At 34.5% G+C, this 15,121-nt stretch overlaps 1 protein-coding gene across 8 annotated transcripts in view; it reads left to right on the forward strand.

Annotated features, from left to right (window-relative positions):
• SPAG16 (sperm associated antigen 16) overlaps positions 1-15,121 on the forward strand; it is a 1,140,172-nt gene that overhangs the window by 37,874 nt on the left and 1,087,177 nt on the right. The gene's annotated exons all lie outside the window — the stretch shown is intronic.

Raw genomic sequence — 15,121 nt, forward strand, 5'->3', positions numbered from 1 at the left:
ACTACTGGGTATCTATTCAATTGTATAAAAATTCCACCCACACTCTTACGTTTATTGCAGTGCTATTGATGATAACAAAGTCATGGAATCAACCTAAGTGTCCATCAGCAGATGATGGGATTAAAAAATGTGACATTTATATACAATGGAATACTATTCAGCCATAAAAATGAATGAAATCAGGCCTTTTGCAGCAACATGGATGGAACTCGAGGCCATCACCCATAGTGAAATGACTCAGAAACAGAAAGTCAAAAACCACATATTCTCACTTATAAGTAGGAGCTAAGCAATAAGTACATATGGACATATAGAATGGAATAATAGGTACTGGAGACTTTAAAAGGTGGGAGAGTTGGAGGAAAGCAAGTATGGGTAAAATGTCCACTACTTGGGTGATTGGTACACCAGAAACCCAGACTTCATCACTATGCAATATATCCATGTAAAACAACTGCACTTTTACCCCTTAATCTATAAAAATAAAAAATTTAAAAAAAGAAAATATAAACTATCCATAATTTCACCACCCAGGGCCAACCACTTACCATTTTGTTGAATAGCAGCCTTGACTTTCCTCAATGCATATATATTAATGCATATTTAAGAGTAACTTTTAAATATAAACTGCACTAATACCATATTTTGTAAGTTCCTTTTTCATTCAAGAGTACATTATTAATTTATGAAAATAAATTTTCTTCTAACTTAAAAGAAAATTACTGAAAGGAAACCTTTGTTTTGTAATTTCCTGGCATAAATTTATTCATAGAAGAGAGGCCAGATCTCTCCACACCTTTCTTTCCTTCTTTCTACAATTAATGGAAGACATGCAATTCCTGGTGAACAATTTTAGATAAACAGCCAGTGTTATTCTGACAAGGAATATGTGAATGCATTAACTTGGGGTGAATCTGCTTATCTGAGGCAATGTTATATGGAAAAATCAATGCTCAGATGTGAAGCAGAGTTCGTGTTTTATTTATTAATTCATTTTTATTAAATATAGTTAAAGAGGGCCTTTCTCACTTAAAGAATCATATTAAAACCAAAATTAGATTAATGGAACTACCATATAGGAACATAATATTGTTAAGATTTTTGATAAGTTTAAAGAAACATGCCTTTTCATTGAGAAGTAGAGAAAATATTTAAGCTCTTGTAAAAGATGGCAGTAAATAATTTGTATGATATCATTTATTCAAGTATTATCTGTACTTGTAGAAATGTTTTTGCAAGGTATATAAATTTTGTATTGTCTACGGATGTAATGTACCATTTAGAATTTTATATTTTACGTTAGAAGTGTATGATGATTCAGAAGAATATATTACTAGAACCGGTGTTCTCTCTATTCTTCATTCCATTTCTCAAAAGTGTTTTGTACTGTTTGCCCTGTTGCTCACTATGATTTTGTATATTCATCTAATGGATTCACTGGGAATTTGATATAGCATATTTCTTACAGTGCTGCCTGGCACACTGTTTCAGTTCCTGATCTCCTTTGAATTATTGCTTGAGTTTGCTAATTTTCTTTTAAATAGATCAAAGCAGCCTCTTTATGCCGTAAGTTTAGCTCCAGTGACATTGAATAGTCATTGTTAAGTACTGGTTGTTTGTTGAATATTATGTTTAATAGCAATAATATGAAATAACATATTACTCATGCAGATTATTAACTTAATGTTAAAAGAAGCCAGGATTAAAATGTATCACTCAAATAAAACATCTTGTCTTACTAACATATCAGATTATAGTTTTAATTTTAACAGTTTATGGCTATTTCTCAAATCTATCTCATTCAATAGAACTTAAAATCTAAAAAATTAGACAAGGAAAATTTGTGTTTGCTTTACTCTACTTGACATGGAAGATTTGAAAGGAAGCTGCTTGATCCTTAGTAGATGCTTAATCTTTATTTTGTTGAGTGGATATTAAGCATGGTGTGCTTTCACAGCACATTTTAGTAAAGTGCTTCCTTATAGCCTGGTTCTACTGATACATTCTTAGAAAATGGAGAATGAAGTTTTGTTTCGTTTTGTCAGTAGTTTTTTATTGATACATAATAATTGTACATACATTTATATATGATAATTGTACATGTGATATTTTGATACATATGTATCAAATACATTTGTACATATGATAATTGTACATGTGTTATTTTGATTACATACATACAATGTGTAGTAATCAAATCAGAGTATTTAGGGTATGCATCACCTCAAACATTTATTTTTTTGTGTGTGTTGGGAACATTTCAAATCTAACTATTTTGAAATAGATGATAAATTATTGTTAACTGTAGTCACGCTACTGTGATATTGAACACTAGAACTTAACCCTTCTATCTAACTGTTTGTATCCATTAACCAATTTCTCTTCATCTCCCCTTTCCACCCAACGTTCCCCGCATACTTCCCAGCCTCTGGTAATTATCATTCTCCCTGCTACCTCCATGAGATCAACTATTTTAGCTTCCACATGAGTAAGGACACACAATATTTGTCTTTCTGTACCTGGCTTATTTCACTTAACATAATCATCTCTAGTTTCATCTATGTTCCTGCAAATTATAGGATTTCATTCTTTTTTTAAAAATGGCTTAATAACATTCCGTTGTGTATATGTGCCACATTTGATTTATTTTTTCTTCTGTTGATGGATACTTAGGTTGATTCCACATTCTTGGCTATTGTGAATAGTGCTGCAATTAAGTTTTGAAAAAAGTTTTCCGAACTACATCTGTCATGCTACCAGCCTGTCCCAAATGGTAGTGTTTAATCATCTAGGTTTTTCAATTTGACTTCTGAGGATAATTTTCAAATAGCAATTAGTAATAAACATGAGATTCCCTATATTGAACTTGAGCTAATGTTTGTATTTTTAGGATTAGGATATTTCTTAAGGCAAAATAAAACAGGCAAAATAAAATAGAATAGGATATTTCTTAAGGCAAAATAAAATAGATATAAAATACTTTTCTAATAATAATTTTTAATACACAAAAAAGTCAGGTTGCACATATGTATTATTCTTGATTATACTAATAGCATTTAGTGATGTATCTAGGAAAATCAAATAAATAATACAGCTATAAAATTAATATTTATCTGGGGGAAAGTTGCCATGGAAAGAGTACTGATCTTAAAGTTCAAATACCTGGCTTCTAATATTCTGTTACTTATTAACTCAGTTTATTGAATTACTCCCAGTTTTCTTATTAACCTGGGAATTATTTTGCATAATGTTATTAATTTCTATGGAATAATGTGATAATTAAATGAGACAAGCTATGTTAAAGAGCTTTGTAAATCACAGAGTGCTTTGAAATGTCAGCTATTATCAATAACTCTAAATGCTGTCATCTCTAAGTTTTTATTAATCACATCATTAATATTTTTTAAATTCAGCAACGATGAAGCATGAAGAAAGAAATGACAGGAGAAAATATTTCCCACTAAAATATCATTTGAATTGCCATAATTAAAGCAGGGAATTGTCATTTTCTCTGTTGTCAACAGTGTCAATTTTAGACTATAGGTTTCCTCTGTACCTGCTATAAATATGGATTATCTGTCTTCCAAAATATAAAGTTGGGAAAATAACTGTTGAGAACATTTCTGTATAGATGTTTTTATGGAGAAAATGATCTTATTAAAAATTTATAGTTACATTGGAAGTAAAAATATTTCCCATACTGGATATTGAAGAACAATATTTTTCTCAGAAAAGGAGAGCATACGTTTTCTATTGAAATGTAGACCAATTGTTATTTTAAATGCAAAAGTCTAAAGTTGCACTTAAAGCAGGTGACCACAGTTGCAGAGATTTGGTGGTTGACACCAACATGGCACATGTATACATATGTAACTAACTTGCACTTTGTGCACATGTACCCTAAAACTTAAAGTATAATAAAAATTAAACAAATAAATAAAAAATAAAAAGTAAAAAAAAAAGATTATAAAACATCACTTAGAATTGTATCTTTCACAGTTTAGACACTATATTCATTCGTAAACCTTGTTTTATTTGGTAGTTGTCATGCCAAAAGATTTACTTTGGTCTGAAGTTTATAAATAACTATTATGAGTTTTATTAATTAAAACCTTTTTGCTTGATCTTCTTGCCTGTTTTCACTAGCATTTTATGTCTTCTTTCCATAGTGTAGACAATGCAAAAAAAAAAAAAAAAAAAAAAAACTCGTTTGGATGATTGATTCCTGAAAGCACCAGTGTACTTGAACTTTAACATCTTGCAGTCTGACTTTCATTTCACTTTTTCTCAATTGGCCTTGGACACAAGAGAACTGTTTGACACCCAAATTTAGCAGTCTTTTTTTTCCATTTGTATATCCTGGTTTTTATTCCTATCTTCCCTTAGCATCTGTGACATCATACTGTTCTGCCCCTCCTTCTACCTTAGTGACAGGCTTCTTTTCCTTTTCTTAACTCCAAACAGTTGACACTCTTTAAGTACATTAGGATAACTATTGACTACATGTGAATATTGACAAATACAACATATATTAGGTAGTGGTAAGTGCTATGAAGAAAAATAACATGGGTAAAGGAGACAGACAGGGTGCTGTTTTATGTAGGATTGGTAAGGGGTGGGGCAGGGAGCAGGGGAGCACATCAGAAACCTGAAGAGACTGAGGGAAAAAGCCAAGTATAAACTTGGGAAAATGGAATTCCAGGCAGAGGAAAAAGGAAGTATAAAGAGGATGTGGTGAAGACAGGTTGGCTTGTTAGAGGATTAGCAAGGAGGCTATAGTGGCTCTAACCAGTGGGTTAGTGGTAGAGGCCTTTGCTAGAAACTTGCTTTTTCCCCCAGGTGGCATGTGAAGCTAATAGTTTGAGCAGAAGCATGTGAACAGGCTTCTGCATGGAAAAATGCTCAATGTTACTAATTGTCAAGGAAATCCAAATCAAAAGTAAACGAGAAATCACCTCATACTTTTCAGGATGGCTATTATTAGAAAAACACAAACAATATGTCCGGCACAGTGGCTTACGCCTGTAATCCCAGCACTGTGGGAGGCCGAGGCGGGCAGATCACAAGGTCAGGAGATCAAGACCATCCTGGCTAACATGGTGAAACGCCGTCTCTTCTAAAAAATACAAAAAATTAGCCAGGCATGGTGGTGGGCGCCTGTAGTCCCAGCTATTTGGGAGGCTGAGGCAGGAGAATGGTGTGAACCCAGGAGGCGGAGCTTGCAGTGAGCCGAGATCACGCCACTGCACTCCAGCCTAGGCGACAGAGCAAGACTCCGTCTCAAAAAAAAAAAAAAAAGAAACAAACAATAACAAGTGTTGATGTAAATGTGGAAGAATTGGAACCCTTGCACATTACTGGTGGGAATGCAAATGGTGCAGCCACCACTGAAAACCGAATAAAGGTTGCTCAAAAAATTAAAATTTAAACTACCATATGATCAAGAAATCCCACTCCTGGGTATTTATTTGAAGTGAATTGAAACCAGGATCTGAGGCAGATATTAGCACTCTTGTGTTCATTACAGCATTATTCACAACAGCCAAATTATAGAAACAACCTAAATGTTCATTGACAGATGAATGGGTAAAAAAAAATATGGTACATTCATGCAATGCAATACTACTCATCCTTTAAAAAGAGGGAAATTCTGTAATATGTGAGGACATGCATGAACCTTGAGGACACTATGGTAAGTGAAATAAGACAGTCACAGAGGGATGATTACTGCATGATTCCCCATATATGAGGTATTTAATATGGTAAAATTCATAGAATCAAAGAGTAGAATGGTGGTTTCCAGGGGATGACAGGAGAGGAAGATAGGGCATTACTAATCAAAGGGCATAAAGTTTTAGGTAAACAAAAATCAGTGCTACAGATTTGTTATATATCATTGTACTACAACCAACAATAGTGTATTGTACACTTAAAAATTTGTTGAGGGTAGATCTCATGTTACCTTCTTACCATATACTCAAAGAAAGTAAACGGTATAGACTAATGAACCTCATAGACCTATAGGATAATCAACACTCTACTTTTGTCATTCTTATTTCACTTCTACTCTTACCCATTCCCTACTGCACCTCAAGTTATTATAATATATAATTTTTACAGTTATTTTTTGTTATGCTTTATATACATTGAAGTATATGTCTTAGCTATATAATTTTGACAAACGGATAAACTCTTAAACCTCCACATTCATCTCAAGGTAGAACATTTTAATCTATCCAGAAGTTTTCCTCATGTCCCTTCTCAGTCATTCCCTGTCCCAGCAATCACTCTTAAGAATTTTTTCACTTTAGATTAGTTTTGTTTGAGAATTTCATAAATGGAATCACAGTATATTATTGTGTTTGGCATCTTATACTCAGCATAAAGTCTGTACAATGTATTATTTTTGCCTGTATCAGTAATTTGTTCCTCTTTATTGCTAAGTAGTATTCTGTTGTATAATGTATACTACAACTTTTTTATCCTTTTTATCCTTTTTTATCCTTATAAAAACTTAGTGGAATTTCTGGATCAAGGGGATAGATGGATGTTTAACTCTGTATGAACTGCTCATACATATTCCCACATTCAAGTTGGTCCATTTTGCTTTCTCAGTAGGAATACATGAGAATTCCAGTTGCTCCAAACAGCTACTAACATTGAGTGTTGTTAGTCTTTTCAGTTGTAGCCATTTTAACTGTTGTGTTGTGGCATCTTGTATTTTTGATATGCATTTTCTGTATACAAATGATATTAAACATAATTTTTTTTGCTTTTTGACCATTCTAAAAAGCATTCTACAAAGCATTTATCCTGCTTTCTGTATGTTTATGTTTTTTGCTTGCTGATCCTATAATTGAATTGTAAGAGTTTTTTGTATATTCTGGATATAAGTGCTTTGTTAGAATATTGTGAATATTTTCTCCCAGTCTGTGGCTTGTGTCTTTAATTTATGAATGGTGTCTTTGTTGAGCAGACACTATAAATTTTAATGAAGCATATCTTATCTTTTTTATGGTATTTATTTTGACATTTTGTTGAATATATCATTTTCTACTATAGGTCACAGAGATATTCTGTGTTTTCTTCTAAAACCCTTAAAATATAGATTTTTATTTCAACGTAGGATCTGTTCTTAAGTTTTGTGCATTGTGTGAGGTAGAAGCTAGAAGTTAATTTTCTTTACTATAGGAATACATAATTGTTCTGGCACCATTTCTTGAGAAAATTATCTTTAAGTCTCATTTAATTTCTTTGGCACTTTTATTGAAAATCAGTTGTCCCTTTAGAATAAGTTTGCCAATTTCCACAGACATGGGTGATGTAGGTGTGACATAGGATGGGGATTAAGTTGAAAATATAACTTGATTTTGGAAAAATTGTGTGTGTGTGTGTGTGTGTGCATATCTGTTTTTTGAGGGGGGAAGGATTGTTACTGTCACAAGTTTTAGTCCTATTTACATAGCATATCTCTCCATTTAAGTTATATTTAATTTAATACTTTATATTTATGAAGGAGCTTGAAATTTATGCCCTTCATATTGAATTATCTAATGTTTATATTTTGTTGTTGCATTTTCAGTTCCATATAATAGAGACTATGTTTTGTGTTCACTATACCCACAGGGCCTATCTCTGTGCCTGGTACATAGTAGGAGCTTAAGTGATTGTGTGCTATTAAATTTTTGGCTCTTTAGTTAAGCTTTTAATAATTTTTAGAGCAGTTAATTGGTGATTTTTGCCCCTTTCATGGCATTTATTTGGGGTAGGCATTATTTTCTTGGGAATGTAACCAGTCTTGCCGTATTTTGAGTATTGTCTTCCTTTGCCAGGCTTTTACAGTAAGGAAATATAATGTAGACCAGAAAGGCTTTGTTGAGAGCCCTGAAGAAAATAATACTGATTGGGATTACTAACAGGAAGATGAAAAACCACCATTTAAAAAATAATGAAACACTTTATTTTAAAATCTGCCAGAGAATATAGGCATAAAGAAAACCATAATTACATGGCAATTAATATTGAGGAAAAATTAAGGTGGTTTACTAAGGGGCCTTTATTTCACTTTCAAAATTTACTTCTATAAAAGTTCAAAGAGTGCCCAGCTTTTGTGAAGACCCATTTAGTTTTATGACTTTCAGAAACAAACACTGTGAAAATAAAGATAATAATGAGGCTTATAAAATTTCATGCTTTAGTGTTTAGGTAATTGCTTGTTAAATTAAGAAGGTATTTTTTCTGGACATGAATATACCCCTTTCTTTTTTGGTTAGGATATAATGAAAGTTTTTCTCTAATCTGGTTGAATTCCATTTTGGCCGTCCAACAGTTATTCCAATATAAAATTTAGTGGGTTAAATAAATTCATTTATAACCAATTGAAGATAATGGAATATTTGCTAATTATGTAACTACTATTATCAGAAATTACTTTGATTCAGTTTTTTCATGTGAGAAAAATATATGACAAAGATAGCCTACTTCGATGCAGGTAAATAAGAAAATGTTTATATGCTTTACTTTGCCAAATTATAACAAAATAATCCAATAAACTCATTATTAAATGATCATTCAAAAATACTTAAAACTATTCAGTTAATAAAATTATTTTACCATGGATATTCACTTCAAAATATTTTTGAGCATACTATTAAATAATATTCATATCATATTGAAAATGGAGTTTTGGGGCAATAATTTTATAGTTCGATAAGAATATCTGTACCTTAATATTGCATAATTGAATTGTAGACTTTGATATGCTGGTTTACTGAAATGGAGAAGTTAAATAATCATTGTACCATTTTATTAAGACAAAGCATGTGCAAATTGTTTTCAAAATATTAGCTGCTTATATGAATATTTTAAACTTTATTCTTTAGTACAACTTTTATTTTCCATTTATTAAGCAGATGGGCAGCAGGAAGGTCATAATAGGAGAAGCACCACCATGAAATGAATTTAAATTGTTCTACTGAATAGACTTCATTGTGCAAACAGAAAACAAGTCCCTGAAAACCAATTTAATGGTCAGAAAAACTTTAAGGTCTAATACTTCAGTCAATTCCTATGCTTTGTTTCCTGGGACGAGCAAAAATAGGCTTCTAATGTATATTTAAAAAGTGAATTGATGCAATGCTGCACATTTATGGTTCTGCTTAAGAAATTTTGCAGCGTTATTTCTTAAAGTATTTTTAACATGTTGTGGGTTTACATTTCACATAAGATAAAAATAAGCTCATTTATATAATTCAAGTGACTGAAATTAAGACAATTTAGTATACTCAAAATAGACGTTCACAAAATTTTAAATTCATTTTTTAAAAGATACACAGTGTTACTAATATTCACATATCCTAATATTTTTGGTCGATTAGAAGATATTTACTTACTGGCACACTCCTTACTGTAGGAAGATAAATTTAGCGCTTAGAAGAATTGTGTGTGTCTGTTTTACTATACTGAATAGCAGTATTATGAAATGATGATGATTATGAGTACAGAAACATTTATTGAGTAATTTAGTATTTTCTATGTGCAAGACACTATGTAAGCCACTTTACTAAAATATTTAATTGAATACGCTTTGAAGCTCATTATATGTCCATTTTGGAGGTGCTAAATTTGATATTTACAGAGGTTATATAGCTTGACAAGGTCACATTGCTATGAAGAATTTCCTATATTGAATATGATATTATTATCATACTAACATTACTCCAATGAAGTAACTGTATCTGTTAGCTGATTATAAAGACATAATATTGGATTTTTAGCTACGGTTCTAAAACAAATATAGTATTATTTTTTAGATAAACTCATTCAACTTGACATGCTTTAGAGCTAACTTGTTTTGATAGCCCACTCAGGATATTCTGTACAACTTTTTTTTAAAAATACAGGGTTAAAATGAATGTTCTAAGATCTTATTCATTATTCTTTTTGCAAATTATTTGAAGAGATTCATTGATCCTTTTTCAAAACAATTTATCTCTTCACACAGCCTTTCTCTATACTTCTAATTGAAAATGGAATCATTTTCTAAATGAGAATTCAAGTGAGGTTCTTGTGCTTTCACAACAAAGTATCAACTCAATCATTTATTTATTTTCCATTCACTTTACTTAAATTCTCTCCTCCTCTTCACTTAGTACTCAGTAAGGATGATGCCAAACAGTCTGCCATCTCAGGGAGATGGCAGAGAGTTTCTCTCTTTTTAGTCCATATTCACTAGGGAGGTCTTGTGTACCTGAGCCATAGGAATGAGGACTTTTCCTGTCTCTTTGTCCATCCTCTGTGTTATGGCCAAACTCTGCCTTCTATCTGTAGTTGGTCTTTGTAGGAGTTTCATACTGCTACCTCAGGAGTAGGATACTTCTACTTGCTGTGATGGAATATTAGGCCTAAGATGGTTACCTGTTGATTGGTTTGGCTGTGTCCCCACCCAAATCTCATCTTGAATTCCCACATGTTGAGGGAGGGACCTGGTGGGAGTTAATTGAATCATGGGGGCAGGTCTTTCCCATGCTGTTTTCCTGATAGGGAATAATAAGTCTCACGAGATCTGATGGTTTTAGAAAGGGGAGTTTCCCTGCACAAGCTCTCTTTTTTTTTGCCTGCCACCATCCATGTAAGATGTGGCTTGCTCTTTTTGTCTTGCACCATGATAGTGAGGCCTCCCCAGCCAAGTGGAACTGTAAGTCCATTAAACCTCTTTTTCTTCCCAGTCTCAGGTATGTCTTTATCAGCAGTGTGAAAATGGATTAATACAGTAAATTGGTACCAGTATAGTGGGCATTGCTGAAAAAATACCAGAAAATGTGAAAGTGACTTTAGAACTGGGTAACAGGCAGAGGTTGGAACAGTTTGGAGGGCTCAGAAGCAGACAGGAAAATGTGGGAAAGTTTGGACCTCCCTAGAGACTTGTTGAATGGCTTTGCCCAAAGTGCTGATAATGATATGGACAAAGAAATCCAGGCTGAGATGATCTCAGATGGAGATGAGGAACTTGTTGGGAACTGGAGCAAAGGTGACTCTTGTTATGTTTTAGCAAAGAGACTGGTGATATTTTGCCCCTGTCCTAGAGATTTGTGGAACTTTGCACTTGAGAGAGATGATTTAGGTTATCATCTGGTGGAAGAAATTGCTAAGCATCAAAGCGTTCAAGAGGTGACTTGGGTGCTGTTAAAGGCATTCAGTTTCAAAAGGGAAACAGAGCCTAAAAGTTTGGAAAATTTGCAGCTTGATGATGTGATAGAGAAGAAAATCCCATTTTCTGGGGAGAAATTCAAGCCAGCTGCAGAAATTTGCATAAGTAATGAGGAGCTGAATGTTAATCACCAAGACAATGGGGAAAATGTCTCCAGGGCATGTCAGAGACCTTTGCGACAACCCCTGCCATCACAAGCCCAGAGGCTTAGGAGGAAAAAATAGTTCTATGGGCTGGGCCTAGGGTCCCTCTGCTGTGTGCATTCTAGGGACTTGGTGCCTTGCATCCCAGCTACTCCAGCCATGACTAAAAGGGGCCAAGGTACAGCTCAGGCTGTTGCTTCAGAGGATTGAAGCCCAAAGCCTTGGCAGCTTCCATGTGGTGTTGAGCCTGCAGGTGCATGGAAGTCAAGAATTGAGGTGTGTGGCCTCTGCCTAGATTTTAAAAGATGTATGGAAACGCCTGGATGCCCAGGCAGAAGTTTGCGGCAGGGGTGGGGCTCTCATGGAGAACCTCTGCTAAGGCAGTGCGGAAGGGAAATATGGGGTGGGAGCCCCCACACAGAGTCCCTACTGGAGCATTGCCTAGTGGAGCTGTGAGAAGAGGGCCACTATCCGTCATACCCCAGAATGATAGATCCACCAACAGCTTGCACTGTGCACCTGGAAAAGCCACAGACACTAAACACCAGCCCATGAAAGCACCCAGGAGGGAGGGTGTACCTTGTAAAGCCACAGGGGTGGAGCTTCCCAAGACCACAGGAGCCTACCTCTTGTATCAGCGTGACCTGGATGTGAGACGTGGAGTCAAAGGAGATCATTTTGGAGCTTTAAGATTTGACTACCCTGCTGGATTTTGCACTTGCGTGGGGCTTGTAGTCCCTTTGTTTGGGCCAATTTCTCCCATTTGGAATGGCTGTATTTACCCAATGCCTGTAGCCCCATTGTATCTGGGAAGTAACTAACTTGCTTTTGATTTTACAGGCTCATAGGTGGAAGGGACTTGCCTTGTCTCAGATAAGACTTTGGACTGTGGACTTTTGAGTTAATGCTGAAAAGAGTTAAGATTTTGGGGGACTGTTGGGAAGGCATTATTGTGTTTTGCAATGTAAAACATGAGATTTGAGAGGGGCCAGGTGTGCAATATGGTTGGCCCACCCAAATCTCATCTTGAATTCCCATGTGTTGTGGGAGGGACCCAGTGGGAGGTAATTGAATCATGGGGGCAGGTCTTTCTCGTGCTGTTCTTGTGATAGCAAATAAGTCTCATGAGATTTGATGGTTTTAAAAAGGGGAGTTTACCTGCACAAGCTCACTTTTTTTTGCCTGCTGCCATCCATGTAAGATGTGTTTGCTCCTCCTTGCCTTCCTCCATGATTGTGAGGCCTCCCCTGCCATGTGGAACTGTAAGTCCATTAAACCTCTTTTTCTTCCCAGTCTCAAGTATGTCTATGCACAGTGTGAAAATGGACTAATACACCTCTCTATCTATCAGGGGTAGAGAGTTTTTCTTTTACTTTTCCTTCACTTGCAAAGTATCTTTGCCTGTGCCTGTGTGTTGCCCTTTCCCCAGGGGCCTCAGAAGTAGGCCCTGGTTTGTGCCTTTTCTGCAGCATGCCTGGGTCCTGAGGCCCCCATTCCAGGCCTGAGCTCCCACATAACATTTCTAGACACTTTCTGGGCTAAAAGGGACCCCACTGCCTTGAAGGGAAGAACGTGATCTTGGCAGGATTTACCGTCATAAGAATGTCATTATGTAATGATAAAGCAGTCAATTCAGCAAGAGGATATAACAATTGTAAATATATATGCACCCAACACTGGAGCACCCAGATATATAAAGCAAATATTATTAGAGCTAAAGAGAGAGAGAGATCGCAATACAGTAATAGCTGGAGTCTTCAGCATCCCATTTTCAGTATTGGACAGGTATTCCAGACAGAAAATCAACAAACATCAGACTTAATCTGCACCATAGAACAAATGGACTTGATAGATATTTCCATTCTCAATGATAGACTATATGTTAGGTTACAGAACAAGTTTTAAAACATTCAAAAATTGAAATAATATCAAACATCTTCTCTGACCACGATGGAATAAAACTATAAATCAACAAGAAGAGGAATTTTGGAAACCATACGAACATGTAGAAATTTAACAGTATGCTCCTTAATGACCAGTGGATCAGTGAAGGAATTAAGAAGAAAACTGAAAAATTTCTTGGAACAAATGATAGTGGAAACACAACATACCATAATCTATGGGATACAGTGAAAGCAGTACTAAGAGGGGAATTTATAGGCACTTACATAAGTGCCTTTTTCTTCAAAAAAGAAGAAAAACTTCAAATAAATTACCTAATGATTCATCTTAAAAAGCTAGCAAAGCAAGAGCAAACCTAACCCAAGATTAGTACAAAAAATAAATAAAAAGGAACAGAATAGAAATAAATGAATTTGAAATGAAGAAAGCAATACAAAAGTCAAGGAAACAAAAAATGTTATTCTTTTGAAAAGATAAACAAAATCAACAAGTCCTTAGGCAGATTAAAGCACAAAAAAGGAAAAGACCCAAATAAGTAAAATCAGATGGAAAAGGAAACATTACAACTGGGATTGCAGAATTTCAAAGGATCATCAGTGGCTACTATGACCAACTACATGCCAATAAATTGGAAAATCTAGGGGAAATGGATAAATTCCTAGACAGATACAAGCTACCAGAATTAAACCATGAAGAAATCCAAAATATGAATAGACCAATAACAATAAACAAGATTGAAGCTGTAATATGAAGTCTCCCAGTAAAGAAAATAACAGGACCTGATGGCTTCACTGCTTAATTGTACCAAGCATTTAAAGAACTAACACCAGTGCTACTCAAATAATTCCGAAAAATACAGGAAGAGGGAATCTTTTCCAAACTCATCTACAAGGCCCATATTACCCTGATACCCAAACCAAAGACACATCTAAAAATAAAACCACAGGCCAATATCTCTGATGTTGATTCAAAAATCAACAAAAATACCAGCCAGCGGAATTCAACAATATATTAAAAAGATAATTCATCATGACCAAGTGGGAATTATTCCAGGGATGCAAGGATGATTCAACATATGCAAGTTAATCAGTGTGATACATTACATCAAAAGAATGAAGAACAAAAACCATATGTTCATTTCAATTAATGCTGAGAAAAATTTAATACAATTCAACATCCCTTTATGATAAAAACTCTCAAAAAATTTGGTATGGAAGGAACATACCTGAACACAATAAACACTATATTTGTCATGCCACTGTGTCATACTGAATAGGGAAAACTTAAAATCCTTTCCTCTAAGATCTGAAACATGAAAAGGATGCCCATTGTCACCACTATTATTCAATGTAGTAGTGGAAGTCCAAGCAATCAGACAAGAGAAGGAAATAAATGGTATATAATTGGAAAGGAAAAAGTCAAATTATCCTTGTTTGCAGATGATATGATCTTATATTTGGAAAAACCTAAAGTATCCACCAAAAAAATGATGAGAACTGATAAATTCAGCAAGGTTTCAAGGTACAACATCAACATACAAAAATCAGTAGCATTTCTGTATACTAACAGTGAATAATCTGAAAAAGAAATTAGAAAGTAATCCAACTTACAATAGCCATGAATAAAATTAGATAGGAAGTAACTTAAGCAAATAAATGAAATATCTCTACAATGAAAACTATAAAACACTGATGAAAGAAATTGAAGAGGACACAGCAACATGGAAAGACATTACATGTTTATGGGTTCTAAGAATCAATATTGTTAAAATGTCCATACTACCCTAAGCAACCTACAAATTCAGTGTGACCCCTATCAAAATACCCATGAGATTCTTCACAGAAATAGAAAATACAATCCTAAAATT

Source organism: Pan troglodytes, chromosome 13 (assembly GCF_028858775.2).
Source record: "Pan troglodytes isolate AG18354 chromosome 13, NHGRI_mPanTro3-v2.0_pri, whole genome shotgun sequence".
NCBI classification, from domain to species: domain Eukaryota; kingdom Metazoa; phylum Chordata; class Mammalia; order Primates; family Hominidae; genus Pan; species Pan troglodytes.